We start from the raw sequence: 16,053 nt of genomic DNA on the forward strand, positions 1-16,053 counted from the left end.
TTTCAACACAACATTCACAACAAAAGATACACTGTCTCATCTAAAACAGCCTGGTGTTTCAGATCCAAGGGCACCACAGACTGAGTGTCATTAGATGAGCAAGCAGCCTGATCATAACACTAGGAGAGATGATGATGAGGAGAATTTAATAGGCATTCTCTACATGTCCTGTAAAAGTATTTTCCACTTATTATTTCAAACTGTCTTCAGAAAGCAAGTACTGATGGCATTACTCAGCAGTGCTTCCTGTTTACTTCAATTCATGTAATTGAATACTGTCAAAAATAATGCTCCATGGACTAAATTTGAAATAAATAAATATATAAATATATGACATGCACTGTGAAGAGAACATGCTTTGTTATCACTGTTACTATGCATAGTAACCTATATGTTTAAATCTATTTATGGGCCTGTGTAGCTGTATGGTTAGCAGGCCTATGTGTACTGTAATCAAAGCTCCCTGTAAGTAAAGCTTCTGCCTCAGCTGGATTTATCCAGGGGCAGATAGCTAAATGGCTCCTAGCTTGATTTATCTGGAATAAACAAGACATCAATGAGGCATTAAACAGAAGTTTTCATAGTTCTGAGAAAAAAGCCATACTGAGTGTTCACACTGTGAGAAATATTCAAAAGGAGCGGTGGTGAGGTAGGGTGTAAGTTAAGTAGTCATACTTACTTTTTCTTTTTCCCCTTTTTTAGCACAAAAAAGCCCTATGAGTCTATATGAAAGCCCGTTAGATTAAAACCCATTTTGTGACAAATGCTACTGTCTATGAATATAAACTACAAAATTTCAACAATAAATATTCTTAGGTGATATGACAAAACGACGTAAATACAAAGGGATGGACAGTGGTGGCTGATTTAGAAGGTTTTATTTATTTATTTTTTTTCTGGACCAGGCGATCGCGTCCCTCTTGCATCACCCCGGCTAGAAGTAGGTTAATTAAGTTAGTTAGCTAACTAGCTAAGTGAAAGGAAAGCTAATTTAACCTAGTTAGCTAGGCACTTTTGTGTTGTCGTGACCAAACATCGTTAGCTCCCTGACGTTTCCTTTACACAATAAAGTATTTCCTTTTTGTTTCTGATGAGCTTACCTCTTGTAATCAGTACGGAAATGCGAATTTTTATTTTTTACCAATCGCAGCCTGCTCAGCTAACTATTTATCCCAGTTTTTTACCGTTAGTTAGCAAGCTAACTAGCTAGCTAACGTCCCCGGAATTCAAAGCTCCTTAGCTAAGTTAGCCTAAACGGCTAACGTTACCGCCAGTCGAAGGTTTACAGGTAAGTCACGCTGCTATCAGGTCGTTCAACGGTAGAGCAGAAATGTCTAGAAATGTTAGGATAACGTGGTCCTTCACTTATTTCCAGTGTCGTTGTCTGTTACGGCTAGCTATGTGAGCTAAACTGTTATCCTGTTTTACAGCTCTTACAGATCTCCGTTTCGGCGGTTTGAGGACCGTTTATTCAGTTTGATCTGCGCGCGACACAGCAGCGGCACTACAGAGAAGAGCTGCTGGACTTTCCACAGGAAAATTCAAGGTTAGGAAGTTCATTAAAGCATGAGGAGAATATGGTTCTGCAGTAGTACAGTAAGCTGTGGAGGCTACAGCAAGCGCCTAAACATTTCATACAGCCTGTAGAGATTTTATGAATGTGCTGGGCTGCTTAAGGATTAAACAGTAACTTCTGCCTCTCTGTCTGTCTGCCCCAGCCTATAGTGCTGACCGTTTTAAGAGCTCCATTCCAGGTGCTGACTGACTGACTGACCAGCTGTCATTGTTAGGAATCGGCAGTAAATAAGCTAAATGTGATTTTAACGTACTGTAATCTTTGATATATCGCTAATTAACAACAGTAACAAAAATGGGGGGTTGCTGAGACCTTGCCCCAAAAGAGCTAAGAGATTCAGTACGTTATGCATTTGGATACATATTAGCAATGATTTGATTCTTAGTTTAGTAATGAAACGTAAACACACACAGACAGAAGGCTACATGCATAGCATTTTGAACTCTTTTCAAGTGATCATGTATCCTTGGTCTAGATCCTCTTTTGTGATACCAGGCAGTGCTAAAACATGCTTCATAACTGGAAAAATATTTTCTATATTTTTACTTTGCATTAGGATGTTTAAGAAAACTGATTAAAATGTGTTAAAGTATTACCCACCAGAATTAGGGGAAACTGCCAAGCTTAATGTATGTTTAAAAAAATATATCTTAATTTTTAGATGTTCTGACAACCCAGGTAAGGGTGGTTAAAATGGAAAAATATGATATGTACTGATATTTTCACAGTATACTGTGTAGTAATATTGCCAAGCCAAGTTCCAGCTAACACACTGCAATAGTTTAGCCAGCTTTGCCTTGACAGTACAAAGTCTACCATTACAAAGTCTTAAAAATTTCTCCCTGAATTTTCTCCCAATATTAGTATAAGGCTTCTTATTTCTATAGGTCTCTTTCCTGTTGCACAAAAGCCCCTCCACTCTAGGTGGTACTCATGCATCCTCTAAAGTACAATAAGCCAGTTGCTGCATCTATAGAAACCTGGCTGCTGAGCACTCAGTAGTTGAAAATGTTTGGAGGAGAGCATCGCAACTTGCTTGTTGCTTGACATTCAAGTTATAAACTTTGCTATTTAATGAATAATATGAATAGTCCTTTGAACTATCTGTGTCATCCTGGCCTTGTACATCATATGATGCAACCTGGGTCCATCATTCCCAACTACTGCCAAACTTAAAACTAGCCTTTCTTCAGATTTACCACAACTTTCATGAAATATGCCTGCAGAGATATTATGAAATTAAACTCTGTTCATCTTCCTCAAAATAAATGATGGTGGTTATTTAAGCACATCCACCGTTGCGGGTTCATTTCCGCGCCTTAAGAGGCTTTGGCTGACGGCTGGGCTGTGAAATCAGACCTGACGTATGACGATGCGCTGCTTGTCCTGTGCAGGCGGGAATTAACATGAAGCTGGTGCATCTGTTCTGTGGAGATAAGGGAGAACGCAGTGGAGCTCCAATCTGACGCGACCGTCTCTATAGAATTGACTAAATGGAAGGCCCAGCTCTGGAATGCTTGCGAATGTTTGATCTATGCCTGCATGCCTGTCTGCTGTTTCATGGTATAAGGAAATGTGAATGAAATGCCAGAGACGTTTTAGAGACTTCACTGGTTGTCAGACAGTTTTAGTATCTAATCTAGGCTAATATTTCTTATCAGATTCCAATAAGATCGATATCAAGGTTCTGGACTTGACCAGAATTTTTACACCAAATATGTCCGAAAGTGTGTAGACACCCATTCATCCAACATTTCTTCTGAAATTAAGGGTATTAATAGGGAGTTCATCCTCTTTTGTTGCACTAACAGTCTCTGCTCTTCTGGGAAGGCTTTACACCAGATGTTGGAACATTACTGTGAGGATTTGATTGCAGTCAGCGACAAGAGCAATAGTGAAGTCAGGATGAAGCTCCATCCCTCTACACAATGCAGTTAGACTGCTCCACAGCCCCTGTGTTTCTACTATGCAAGCTGTAGGCCATTAAATGCATTGAGTGCTCAATTGGTTCATCTTGAAGTAGCTGAATTCACTAATTAGAAGCAGACATATAGCGTACACTGTATCATTTTATATTGAACGCACCGCCTAGCAGGTAAACAGTAATTAGAGGCAGAGCAGTAAAGTAATGGCTGTTTAGCTTTAGCTTGGTAGGCATTAGCCAGAAACCCACACTTAGACGAAACAAAGGCCATGTCCCTGCATGCCATCATGGTGCCTCTCCTTATGATGTAACAGCTCTTTGGGACAAAGGCTTGCAGCAGTATCCGGATTTTGAATGTAATAGCATCTCCGAAAAGAGCCGACATGCTTTTACACCTCTTAAGGGGATTCCACCGTAAATCCCTTTGTTTTATTTGGCAGAGAGACAGCATTACAATTTTGCGATCAAGAGGCACATTTCATGGGAAAAGTGCATGTTGCATCTGTTGGATATGAGTGGCACACTGACTAGCCGATAATACCTTCCCGCTAATAAGTTTTATTGTATGAGACCTCACATTTGCTTGAATAATGTGCATATTGATGTGTTTGTTAGTTCATTAGATTGTGAGTTTTACATTTGAGTATGTTCTGTAAAGACTGGTAGGCTAATACAGTGCATGCTAAAAGTGAGCATTCTTGCATGTGTTTTTGCACAACAGCCCCTGAGGGCCATTATTTTTGCTGAGCCACATTTCAAGAGATTAGTTCACGTTCTCACAGTGTTTAGCTTTTTCCCAGTACCTCAGAGCCTCTTAATCATAAATCTGTGCAGCTATGAACCATACCACTTATTCAGCTCACTCAGAAATGTACTGGTGCACAATGATGGGATAAACATCCTCATTCAGTGATGCCATGCTATTCTCGTGATGTTGAATTCAATAGATGGATTTAAAAGCTGTTTGATTTCAGTACGTACTGAGAGAGCGGTCCTCTCTGAATGTGTAGTGCTAATACTTAGATAGGTGTTTCAAATGATGTCTTTCAGTAAGACTGGATGAAAAAGGTTTCATCTATAGTGGTTCTGGATTCTGCAATGACTGCCAAAGACTTTGTTACCATGACCTTCCTTCACTGGCACAAATTGAAACAGTGTGACATTTTGTGCCAAAATTCAAAAGCGATTAAAAAAAGTTGAACATTGACACAAATAAAAACAAATGCAATGAAAAAATCAATGAAAAATAATGTGTGCATATATATATATATATATACATATAGAGCAGAGCAACCACATGCAGAGATAGAGTGGTTGATTATGAACAACAACCAACCATAAAGTTTTTCAGATACAGTGTTTTGTTATGACAGCAACAATATAATGAAGGCCAAGGGTGTCCAATCTTATCCGCAAAGGCCAGTGTGGCTGTGGGTTTTCACACCCACAAAGCAGGAACGGTAACACTTCAGAAAGTAGTGTTGCAGGAGCTGTTTAGATGCTGTAAATCTGGACCGGATTAGCTCCATTAGTTTTGTAAGGACAGACATTAACTATATTTTAGTGTAAATCTGCTGTCTCTAACCTTACACCCTGACTCCCCTCCCATTCGTCTTCCCTTGAGTTTAAGGTTTATCCAGTACATCGTATCTATTCAGCCCAGCTGCATGGCCTGCTAGGGAATAACATCATCAGTAGGCGCCATAGGGAGACTCCAGCTTGTGTCTGTCTCGCTGTCGAGGTCACAGCTCTTCCCAAGACTGTGTCTGTGTAGCTTAGACACATCTTGGAATGTCGATTTATGGACTTGCAAAACAGTTTGAACCGCTTTTGTTTTTTGGATAAGCATAAGTGTATGAGATTTGTGAGTGTGTGAGATATGTGTGTGAGATGTGCACACTTTAGATTAATGGTCCAGGGTGTGCTACAGTAGCATAATTTTGTGTGGCTGGCTCACATGTTAACCGTGCTTAACAAGATTCTGCTGTCAACTACAACCTAGCAATTGTAAAAGCACTGATATGCCGTCCCCTTTGAGTGATCCATTAGTTTTTTAATGTACTATCTCAGTTGCTCTTAATCCTGGTCATAGAGTACACGTGTTAGAGTTTCTCCTGCTCCCGACACACCTGATACAACTAACTAAGTAATTAATATGCCCTTCCTGAGGTGAACTAGGTGTGTTAGAGCAGGGAAAACACTACTTGCAGGGCAGTGGCAGTCCAGAACCCGGATTAAGAGCCACTGCAGTATTTGGTAGGTGAGCTATTCGTTCACACTCTGAGGACAAATTTAGTTTTTGCTGCTTTCTTATATGTACATGCTTTTGCATCAACCCAACAGATGAAATCGCATCCAATTCACATTCTGATTTTTGCAGTGGAAGCATATGATTGTTAAAGCCACAAACTGTGACACAAAACTATGCTCAGCTCAAATTATTGCAATTATAATCAAGCAATTATATAATAATTGTATGAGGCTGTATATTGTTATTGGCCTGATGTGACAGACTAAACAAATCTCATAAAATATTAGAGAACTTTTATTTATCTGAACCAAACCTGTGCAATATATAATCAGAACTCTATAGAATCAAGACATTTTTAAAATTTTGAAAATCAAATTGAATCTTGACCTCAGATTTGAAAATCATATTTAACCTGAAATATGTATACATTCACACTCTTATTACTGAAGTGCAGAAAATGTTCTGCTTTGCTCACTGGGTGTGAAAAGTCTGTCACTACTCATAAGCCCATAAGTCTGTGGTCACATGCAGGGGTGTGTGTGTGTGTGTGTGTGTGTGTGTGTGTGTGCACACGTGTGTTTTTGTGATTGACAGTGACATTTCTGCATCGGGAACCTGCACATTGGTTGAATGGAAGCACTAACAGGAAGGGTAGTTAACAAGGAGGCCACAGGAGTATGAACTCATTAGCTTATTCATGAACCTCAGTCATGCAACTTAAATATGCTATGAAAGAATTCAGGTGAAAAGCCAGAAAGGAACAGAAAGCTGCTGAAATTTTCAAACCTTTCTCGCAAGGGAAAAAATATTGTATTCGTCCAGCTTTGTATGAGTAGTCTCTTTCAAACTCGTCCAGTCAGAACCAGATAAAAGGTTTAAAATTGAATTGCACACACTGCTCGTATTTTGAAATTTGTCCATGAATTTCACATGCTCTGCTTTTTTCCCCCCGTGTGTTCCTTTGTTCCTTGGGCCAACCCATTTTCTCACTGAGCCACTCGCCCCCTGCACTCTCTCCTCACAAATCTTTAAGTGCTTTTCCCAATCAAGGACCTGCACAATCGCAGTTACCCCCCCCTCACAACCTAATCTTGTCCTGTTGTCATGGAAATGGCCCTCTCAAACGTAGCTGTTGAATAGTCTCTTATGAAAGATGAATTTGAGGGGGCTGGATTTGAGTCGTAATCTCCTCATGTGAAAAAGGAAGAGAAAAGGGGAAAAATTAGGAAAGCTGATGCCTTATTTTGAAATGCTGAATTAGCATTTAGCTTGAGAAGAAGAGCTAAATCACCACAGGCCCTTTTTTCAAAGGGAGCACTATTCTATTTAAGATGGTTTTGGATTTTTCTCTTTCAATTCTTTAGGTCAGATATTTCAGCTTGACCCGTCAAGGACCTGTTGATTGACCTGTGCTTGTCTTCGTAATAAGAACCACCATTTTGCAATTTCAGCACTTAAGACTAATTGCTCAGTGTAGCAGTGGTCATGTAGGAGTGGTTAACTGCAGAATACTTGAAGAGTCCTCTCTTATGAATGATTTCAAAGAAGATACAGCTTTAAGAACATGATATAATGTTTTTCAAGTTATTGTTTTGTGTAATAAGGTAAAAATTAGTGAATAAATGCTTTTTCCAAGAATAAGTGTTAGTGTGTGTACTAAAGGTTTTGCAAAATAAGTCATTTTATAGATAGGTTTAAAACATTAGGTAGGTTTTTTCACAAATCTGCCTGAAGATGCACTTTTTGCTGAATTGATGGAATATGCTTTATAGTGATAATACATAATTGTATTGTGGCGGTGCTACATTTGAGTCCACCCACATTTATCATTGGCCCACCCGAAATGACAACTCAAATATACTTTCAATATTAAAGTCTAAATAAAAATGATATCCAAAAATAGACAAAATGAAAAGACATGCACTAGACATATATGACATATTTGAAATTCCATTTTTTGATGTCGACCTATCAAAATCCTAATTTAACCAGTAATTATACATTTGAATGTGAAAGTTTGGACACATCTCATCAGATTACACGTTTTGTTATTTTCTAAGTGAAAAAGTTAACACCACCACTGCATGAAACAAATTTAAATATAACATGTATCTGCAAATGTTAAGGGGCAATTATTTATTCACTGCATTTAACATATTGGGAAAAAAATATATATATATATATATCAGTACTCCTGCCCCCAAACACTCTTTCTGCTCCTCCCCCCCACACTTTTCCTTGCAGAACATGTCTAGTTCAGAAATATTCATAGGTTGTTTTGCATGCACAGCATGTCTGGCATCTAACCAAAGATTGTCAATAATATTCAAGTCTGAGGACAGTGAGGGCCATTCCAAAACCTTAATACCTTGTTTATTGTCATAGTTCAAGGTTGATTTTGGTGTATGTTTTGGATCATTGTATTGTTGTAATAGGCAACCTCCTTTCAGCTTCAGATTTTCATTGACTGTGGGATATTGGCTTCCAGGATTTGTTGATATTTAATAGATGATGTAGTCCATGAAGATGATCTTGGTGCATTGGCCTATGCTGTACTCTTCCTGTGCTAGCCAAAAGTTCCTGCAAGTAGTTTTGCAGTGTGAAACTTTTGCCTTGCATACTTGCCCAGTCTGCAACCAGTTCTATTAGAGACTTTTCTTAGTCTTCCATATCTTGTCTTGACTTCAGTAGTTCTCCTCCCGTTTCTTAAATGCATTTCTGACAGTAGAAAGTGTAACTGTACTGGCCCAGAGCGAACTCACTTCTATCCTAACATCTAACACAACAACAGCCAAAGTGGTCTGTGTGTTACAGCGCTCGAACAGTCAACAGTCAGCTTGTGTTTGAATACTGTGATGTGCTCTGACATGGATGTGGTGGGAGTGATAGGAGAAAGTCAGTGTGATCCATCATTGATGTACTAAACCAGCTGATGTTTACTGCTTGTACTAAGCTGACATTGTTGAGTTTAGCACCTGTAACAAGATAGCCTAACACTTGTCAGCAGTTCGATAAAAGTAATCTGTTTTGTTTTTAAATTATGAATATTACATAAATTGCGGCTGTGCTGTGGGTGTGAGAGTGCTGCTTTAACCAGCTGGTAAAACAGCTAACATGGGAAACTTTCTCCCACTATCCAAAGACAGATTTGTGAAACATTCATCTGTTTGGCAAGTGTTTGCTGTGTTTTGACCATAACGAATAGTTTAAAACTACAATTAACCATCTAGTATTTTCAACAACAAAGCAAAAATCAGCCTTTAAACTTGAAAGAAATAATGATTTGACATTTATCATGATAATTATTGATATCAAGTGATATGAAACATTTTTATCATAATAACGTTTTTGGCCATATCTCACAGCCCTAGTCTAATCCATGTAGAGGTTGAGTGAACTTGTTTTCACTTAGTAAATCAGCAGAGAGATGTCCAAACTTTCACATACAGCTATAACTGTGTACATGAGGCATGCTTAATGTCGCTCCCCACTGAGCCACGAACACAAACAACCAAAGTTTTTCAGTATTTATTGAGTCCTGCATTGGCAGTAGTGCTGTATGCATTTTGGAGATAAATGTGGAGGGGGCAGTTACGTGGATTTAAGGATTGGGAGCAGTTTGTTCTTCAATACAAAAAGTAGCCAAGCACACAGTGACTGCGGTTGTCCGTATCTGAACGTGGGACCTCAACCAGCTCATTAAACCTGAAGGTATAAATGGCAAAAATTGTAAGCATATTAAAGTATCGATAGGGCTTTGTGGTTGTTAGCTTTGTGTGCTCTGAACGATATTTAGCAAATGCCTCAGCTATGGATTATGCTTTTTTTTTTATAGCCTTTACACCCAACCCCTCCACTCGTCCGCAGTGGTGAAAGGGTTCGTCGCACCTACAACTTTGTCACACTCACCCAAAACAACCGTCTTGCTTCATTATAAAATGATTAATTTTACTACTGATTCATTATAAAAATAAATACAAGTTAAACACTTTCAAGATTCAGCTCAGCTTGGAGCTGAGGAAAGAGGAATGTGAACAGTAGCAGTCCATAACTCTGCACCTGCTGGACTGCACCTGGACTGAACCTCATCTGAAACACATAAACTTGCATTTATCTAGAGACCTGAGGTCTACTGAGAAATACAGAGAGCTCTTACACAGCACATGTGTCAAAACAGAACCCAAGCCAATCTGAAAAGCGAGATTACAATATGTATCTTTGGATCAAGTTCTCATTCCTTGATCTTAGCATGACACTGTTTGCTTTGAGCTTTGAACTCTTGAGCTAGCTTAGCATCTCATGGTGGAGTGGGTGGATGTGTGGGAGGGAATCTGTGTTGTTGGTTGTTGGTATGTATTTTCCCACTAACTTTTAGTGTTATGGAAAGAAAGTGTTTCCATACAAAGCACCCCCTCCCAACCAAAAGAATTGGCATGGGTCAAGATAGGGAGCGTGAATGTGTAAAATGTGTGCAGATGACGCATGTGTGTGTGTGTGTGTGTGTGTCAGAGTCATCCATTGGAATGGCCATTTATTTCTCCTCTTAAAAACTGCACTGCAGTAAACATTGTTGCATCATTTAGAGTAGCCGATGGGTTATAATGTATTTTCTTATCTTCTTGTTTTTTCCATTTGGTTGCAAGCAGGCGCAGCTTTAAAGTTCAAGTGCTATTACTGAATCGAACACACTTTGAAAATAGCTACTTTAATGCCCTCTATAATTCAGCTGTCTTATCACTCTCATGTTTCTTGTACAGCCTACTACAAGCCTGTCTCTGAAAAGATAAGGAAGTATTAAATGCAGCCTGAAGCTCTGATGTTCCTAACATGCTTTTGTTCAGGCTGTGATTGAAGTGCACAGAGAATGAGAGCAACAGGTCAGCGCTAATAGCTAATTACTGTACTGAAATAGGGCATGCTGTGTGTTGAGTGCATTGCAGGTGCATTGTAAAAATGAGAGATAAAGGGTTCCTTCAACAACACCAAAAAATGTAAGGCCTAATTTGCATGTGCATGGTTTCCCAATAGGTTTTGGAGAAATTTAAATGTATTTTTAAGGGAACCTCTCACTCTCGTTCTTCTACTCTCTCCTTTCCCAAAAACGCATCACTGTTTGGCTGTATGTCTCTATGGCAATGAGTTCTCGGAGGGAAGCAGTTGCCAGGTGACCTTTGGACAGGCAGTTGCTCTGTCTCCCCCTCTTCCTGGAGGCACAGGAAACAGGTTGGGTTGATAGTTGGCCGGAGGGCAGGAAGAGGAGTCATCCCACCAACCGACTGACCTCTTATTCGAAAACAACAGGGAAAAGGCACTGATACTGTACAGCCTGGAACTTTGGCCTTAATGTGCCAAGTAAGCACACTGTTTGTTGTTTCAGTATGTTCTGTGGAAGTGGCACGTGGGCTGCTGTCCTCTGGTTCACTTGTATGGCAGGTGCAGTGAGACCATGGCAAGACCATGATTTGACTGCAGAAGGAAGAAGCTTAGTACCTAACATACCTAACAACTTTCTGAAGCTGAGTTTTCTAAAGTGAAATGACGTGGAGACATCTTTCTATTAGCCTGGGTTTAAGCGGATCCACAGACTTACATGTACTGGAAACACAAAGGCTGCCAAGTATTTCCATCTGGAAGTAATACTTTAAAGCTTCTCAACTCTCGATATTAGGCAATGCTGTATATACCAACCTGACTATTCTGGTTTTGCGCTGTGCGAGTTTTGTTAGTACTAGCTTCATCTCAGACTCAGACACTCTGCTCATATGTATATGGAAGGTCTAATATCTGATATCTGTAGACTACAGCTATTGTGATTTTGTCAATTCCATTCTGATTGCTTATGCAAACATCTGTGTGCATCCAGAGGAAAGTTTTATTGCTCAGATGTTGCTTTGTGATAGCTTAGGAGACGTAATAGTGATTCTCAGAAAATTCCTTAGGAGAAATAGCTTTAGGTGGCATTAGGCAACAAGAAGACGTTAGATACTAGAAAGATAAAGAAGATGTGAGGATTTAGTTGCAGAAGAAAGATGAACGTCTGAGCACAATGTGTGACTTTATTGGTCTCCACTAAATTTACTTTATTTATTGACTCTACTAAAACTCAGGAGACACATGTGAGATTAGGTTACCTGAGGTCTTTTGCTCAAGAGAAACATCTGAGTGGCAGGAGACTTAAGCAAGTTCACATACATCATAGGTTGCGATGACTAGCCAATGGGCTATGTCAGTGTACTTGACATGACATCACTGACATCACTGACATCTCAGTATCAAGAAAATAAATTCCAAGTTTTTACTGATGTGGTCTTCTACATGCAAGAGTGACCAACTGATTCTTTAGAGCTTTGTGTGTTCCACTCTTAGCTTATTCTGTATTATATAATATATAACTTATCATATTATATATACATCGATCAGGCATAACATTATGACCACCTCCTTGTTTCTGTGCTCATTGTCCATTTTATCAGCTCCACTTACTATATAGGTGCACTTTGTAGTTCTATAATTACAGACTGTTGTCCATCTGTTTCTCTGCATACTTTGTTAGCCCCCTTTTACCTGTTATTCAGGTCAGGACCCCCATGGACCCTCACAGAGCAGGTACTATTTGGGTGGTGGATCATTTTCAGCACTGATGATGGTGTGTTAGTGTGTGTTGCGCTGGTCTGTGTGGATCAGACACAGCAGTGCTGCTGGGGTTATTAAACACCTCAGTGTCACTGCTGAACTGAGAATAGTCCACCAACCAAACATATCCAGTGTCAACAGTGTCATTTGGGGAGCGTCCTGTGACCACTGATGAAGCACTAGAGGATGACCAACACAAACTGTGCAGCAGCAGATGAGCTATCATACATACATTTAACATAGTCTTGCTAATGTTTTCTCTGGAGTGACTTGCATTACTCTTTTGCTTTCTCCACTTGAACTTGCCTCTGGTTTTGTAGAAGTTACATAATTATGCAAAAGGATTAAGTACATTGGGCTGTCCATACAGTGAAGTAGACTTTCTGAAATGACCTTTTCATAGAACCTTTAAATTACATGGGGGTCCTGTAAACGTTGAAAAGGTCTTTCAGACTTGTACATCTCATTTACAAAATTGGTTGTTTAAATACCTCCCACTGTCACCTTGCTATGCTGACTAGAGGTCCACTAAAAGGTTCTCAGTGGAAAAATCTTAGAAGTCCATAGTGGTTCTTCTGTGGTATCCAAAGAACCTTTCCAAAGAATTTCTGGAACCTTTATTTATTTAATAGCTGAAGTACCTGAATGAGTACATGGTACAAAACAATGTCTAAGTGGAAGGCTTCACTATATAAGGCTCCACTAGTACATACATCTTCGGCCTGAGAGGCTAAGCCTGGTCCCCTGAGTGGCAATGTGGGCATTATTGCCTGGTCCCACATGTTGGCAATGTAAGTTTTGAAGAACAGAAAACTTGCTGTGTGCACATCTCATTGGAGGGATGTGCTGCGGATCAGAGCTGTTTTACACAGCCCACTCATTCAAAGACATTAGAGGTTTGAGAGCTTAATGAGAGTCTGTGAAAACAAAGAGATTTTGAGAAACTGAATGACAGACAGTGTGAAAACCTGGTGTGTTTGGTGGGAAAAGAAATATACAGTCTATGAGGTAACAAGCAATGTTGGAAGAACAAACCCAAACAAAAACATACAAATTTAGTTATTTAATTATAAAAATGATAAACTTTGTGTTTGCCCTGTGCATGGAAAAGACAACAGAAACTAGCGTGAGATGCTCAACATAACAAAGAGAGGTCATGGATTAAAAATATATGGTTTACATAAAACTTCCATTAAGTTGTCATGAACATTTGTTGGAAGGATTGTCTGTTGCCAGTGCGTGCAGCTAGCCATTCACTGAACTGATGCATTTTAGCTGGACCATCAAGTGATTACAGCATTCCATCAGATTGCTGCCCTAAAGCAACTTGAAATAATCTGAATAAAATGAATAGAAAGAATCAATTGCATTATTCATCACCAAAAAGGGCAAACATTCCTTACTGAGAAACACAAGTGTAATGTTCTAGACAAAATGAGCTGTCATCAGTCATCATCCATGCAGGCTGTATCACTGTCCACTGCCTCCAGATGAGGGTGGCTGCACTTCTGAGACATACCTTTTCTTCCCTATACACTGTTAACAATGATGCAGCTTTTAAACTGCTTGCTCATTTGGAATCTAGACCTGGATTATAGAGCTGTTGACAAATTTGACAAAGTCAATTGTAATAGTGCTGTAAGAATAACATTGAACTGAAAGCAGCTTTGTGAACTAAATGCACCTGTTGATAGGCAGCCTTGGGGAAAGTGCTTAGAAAAAATAATGATTGCTGAAAACACTGTCCTAAATGTATTCAGTAATGTATTCCATTACAGTGTATTCAGTACACATTTAGAATGCATTTAGAATGCATTAAGACCACATCCTCATAAGACATATTGAAAAACTCTGCTGTTGTTATTTTTACTTGATTCATGCTATTCCTCACGGTTATTGATTGGCAGTTTTCTTCATGTATGTTTCATCATCTGAATGAAGTTCCAAAATTTTCAACAATTTTTTTTTCCTCTCTCATCACCTGTCCATTTCAGCTGTTCTCACAAACCCCTGAGCAGGACCGCTGCTTGTCTCATTAAGCAAACAAGTCTTACAGATTTGACTCTAAAGTGAGTAGCTATGCGATTTTTCAGTTAATTTCTATTTATAACATAATGCCACAAAACACACACACAAGTACAGTACAACACTGATGCTAAGCATCAAACATGTCCAGCACTAAGGAGACTGTTCAGTTCAAATCATCCCTCAAAAGATCTTAACACGAGAGAAATAATAGGCTTATTGCATTCTATTGTCAGTTCTTCAGACTTTAGCAAGAACTTCTGTGTTTTTAAAGAAGCCATTTGTTGAGTTCCTCTGTAGAGCCCATCTTACAAGTGTGTTTCCTACACAAGCCCTGATTTTAAATAGATAATAGAGCAGCATTGATGGTGTTTCATTTAAAGATTCCATGTTTTTTCTTTACTTGGTGAGTAGGTGTTCTGAAAGTATTTTCCTAAAAATATAAAATGTAACTGTATTCTAAATACTGCCATTTCAAAGTGTAACTTGGACTAAATACACATTCTTAATTTCTGTATTCTGAAGATCTATTCCAAATACATGTATGTTACATTGCAGCCCTATAGGCAGAGATTACAACACTTTTCTTTTTCCTTGTATAATTTACAGTAGATGGTTTGTGGTTCAGGCAAATATTACAAACAGCAATGTAAGTAGCTTGTATCTTAAAATTATTGATAAAAATATTTTCTTTTCACAGAATCTTCACACAACGTAAAGTGCAGCTGGTATTTTCAAATGAAGTAAAAAAAAAAAAAAGTTTTTATAGCATAGGTTACTGCAACATTGCCCCAGCCATAAGAAAACTTTTTGATTGTTTGTTTGCTTTTAAATTGTACTTGTTTTGAAAATACCACCTGTTCTTTACATTGTATAAACATTTTTTGACAAGTGGCCGAATAGAAATGGTCCAAACTTTCTTAGAACAAAATACAAAATGTCATTGCAGATGTCAAGAATGTTTTTTCCTTCTCCCATTTAGAAAGACAGGAACAACATGTTACTTGAGGTGTTGAGGTTTTGAGCTTTGCTTTGGTATTGAGAGAGAACTAATCATCAAAGCCATTAGTGCTTAAATGTTGTAGGTGAGAGGCTCCGTACCTCCGTCCTTTTAGCTCTCCGTGTCCTGTGGTCTCCCATGAGCAATAGTAAAAAGTGCACGTAAGTGACTTCCCAGAAACCTTCGCTTCCGTCAGGCGCCTATTTTTGCAAGAAGCAGATGGCCCTCTGCAGTGCTCTGGAAGACTGTAGTCATGCTTGGAATGCTTGCTGTGTGGTCAGAATGACCTCAAAGCAAAAAGGAATATCAAAACTTTTATAAAATATGCACTTCTGTCACAGGCACAGTGAAATGTGTCGGCAGGGAAGGGCTGCCAACTGGTGCTGAGCATTCTAATGCAGCGTGACATCACACCACTCCATGTTCAAGCTGTGCGGCCTTATGGCCCTCCCTGAGAAAGATGCAGGCCGAGACTGGCTGTGCGAGGCTCGGCTGCACAGATGAGATGAAAGAGGGAGGCAGTGAAAGCAGCTTTTCTGCCACGAGTCACAGCCACCAAAGCTAAGCCCAAAACCACTCTAGGCAACATTGGCTGAATCTGGTTATTAGTCTGTATTCGTGTTAATTGCCGTACACGAGGAGTA

The sequence above is a fragment of the Colossoma macropomum genome, unplaced genomic scaffold (genome assembly GCF_904425465.1).
Source record: "Colossoma macropomum unplaced genomic scaffold, Colossoma_macropomum, whole genome shotgun sequence".
NCBI classification, from domain to species: domain Eukaryota; kingdom Metazoa; phylum Chordata; class Actinopteri; order Characiformes; family Serrasalmidae; genus Colossoma; species Colossoma macropomum.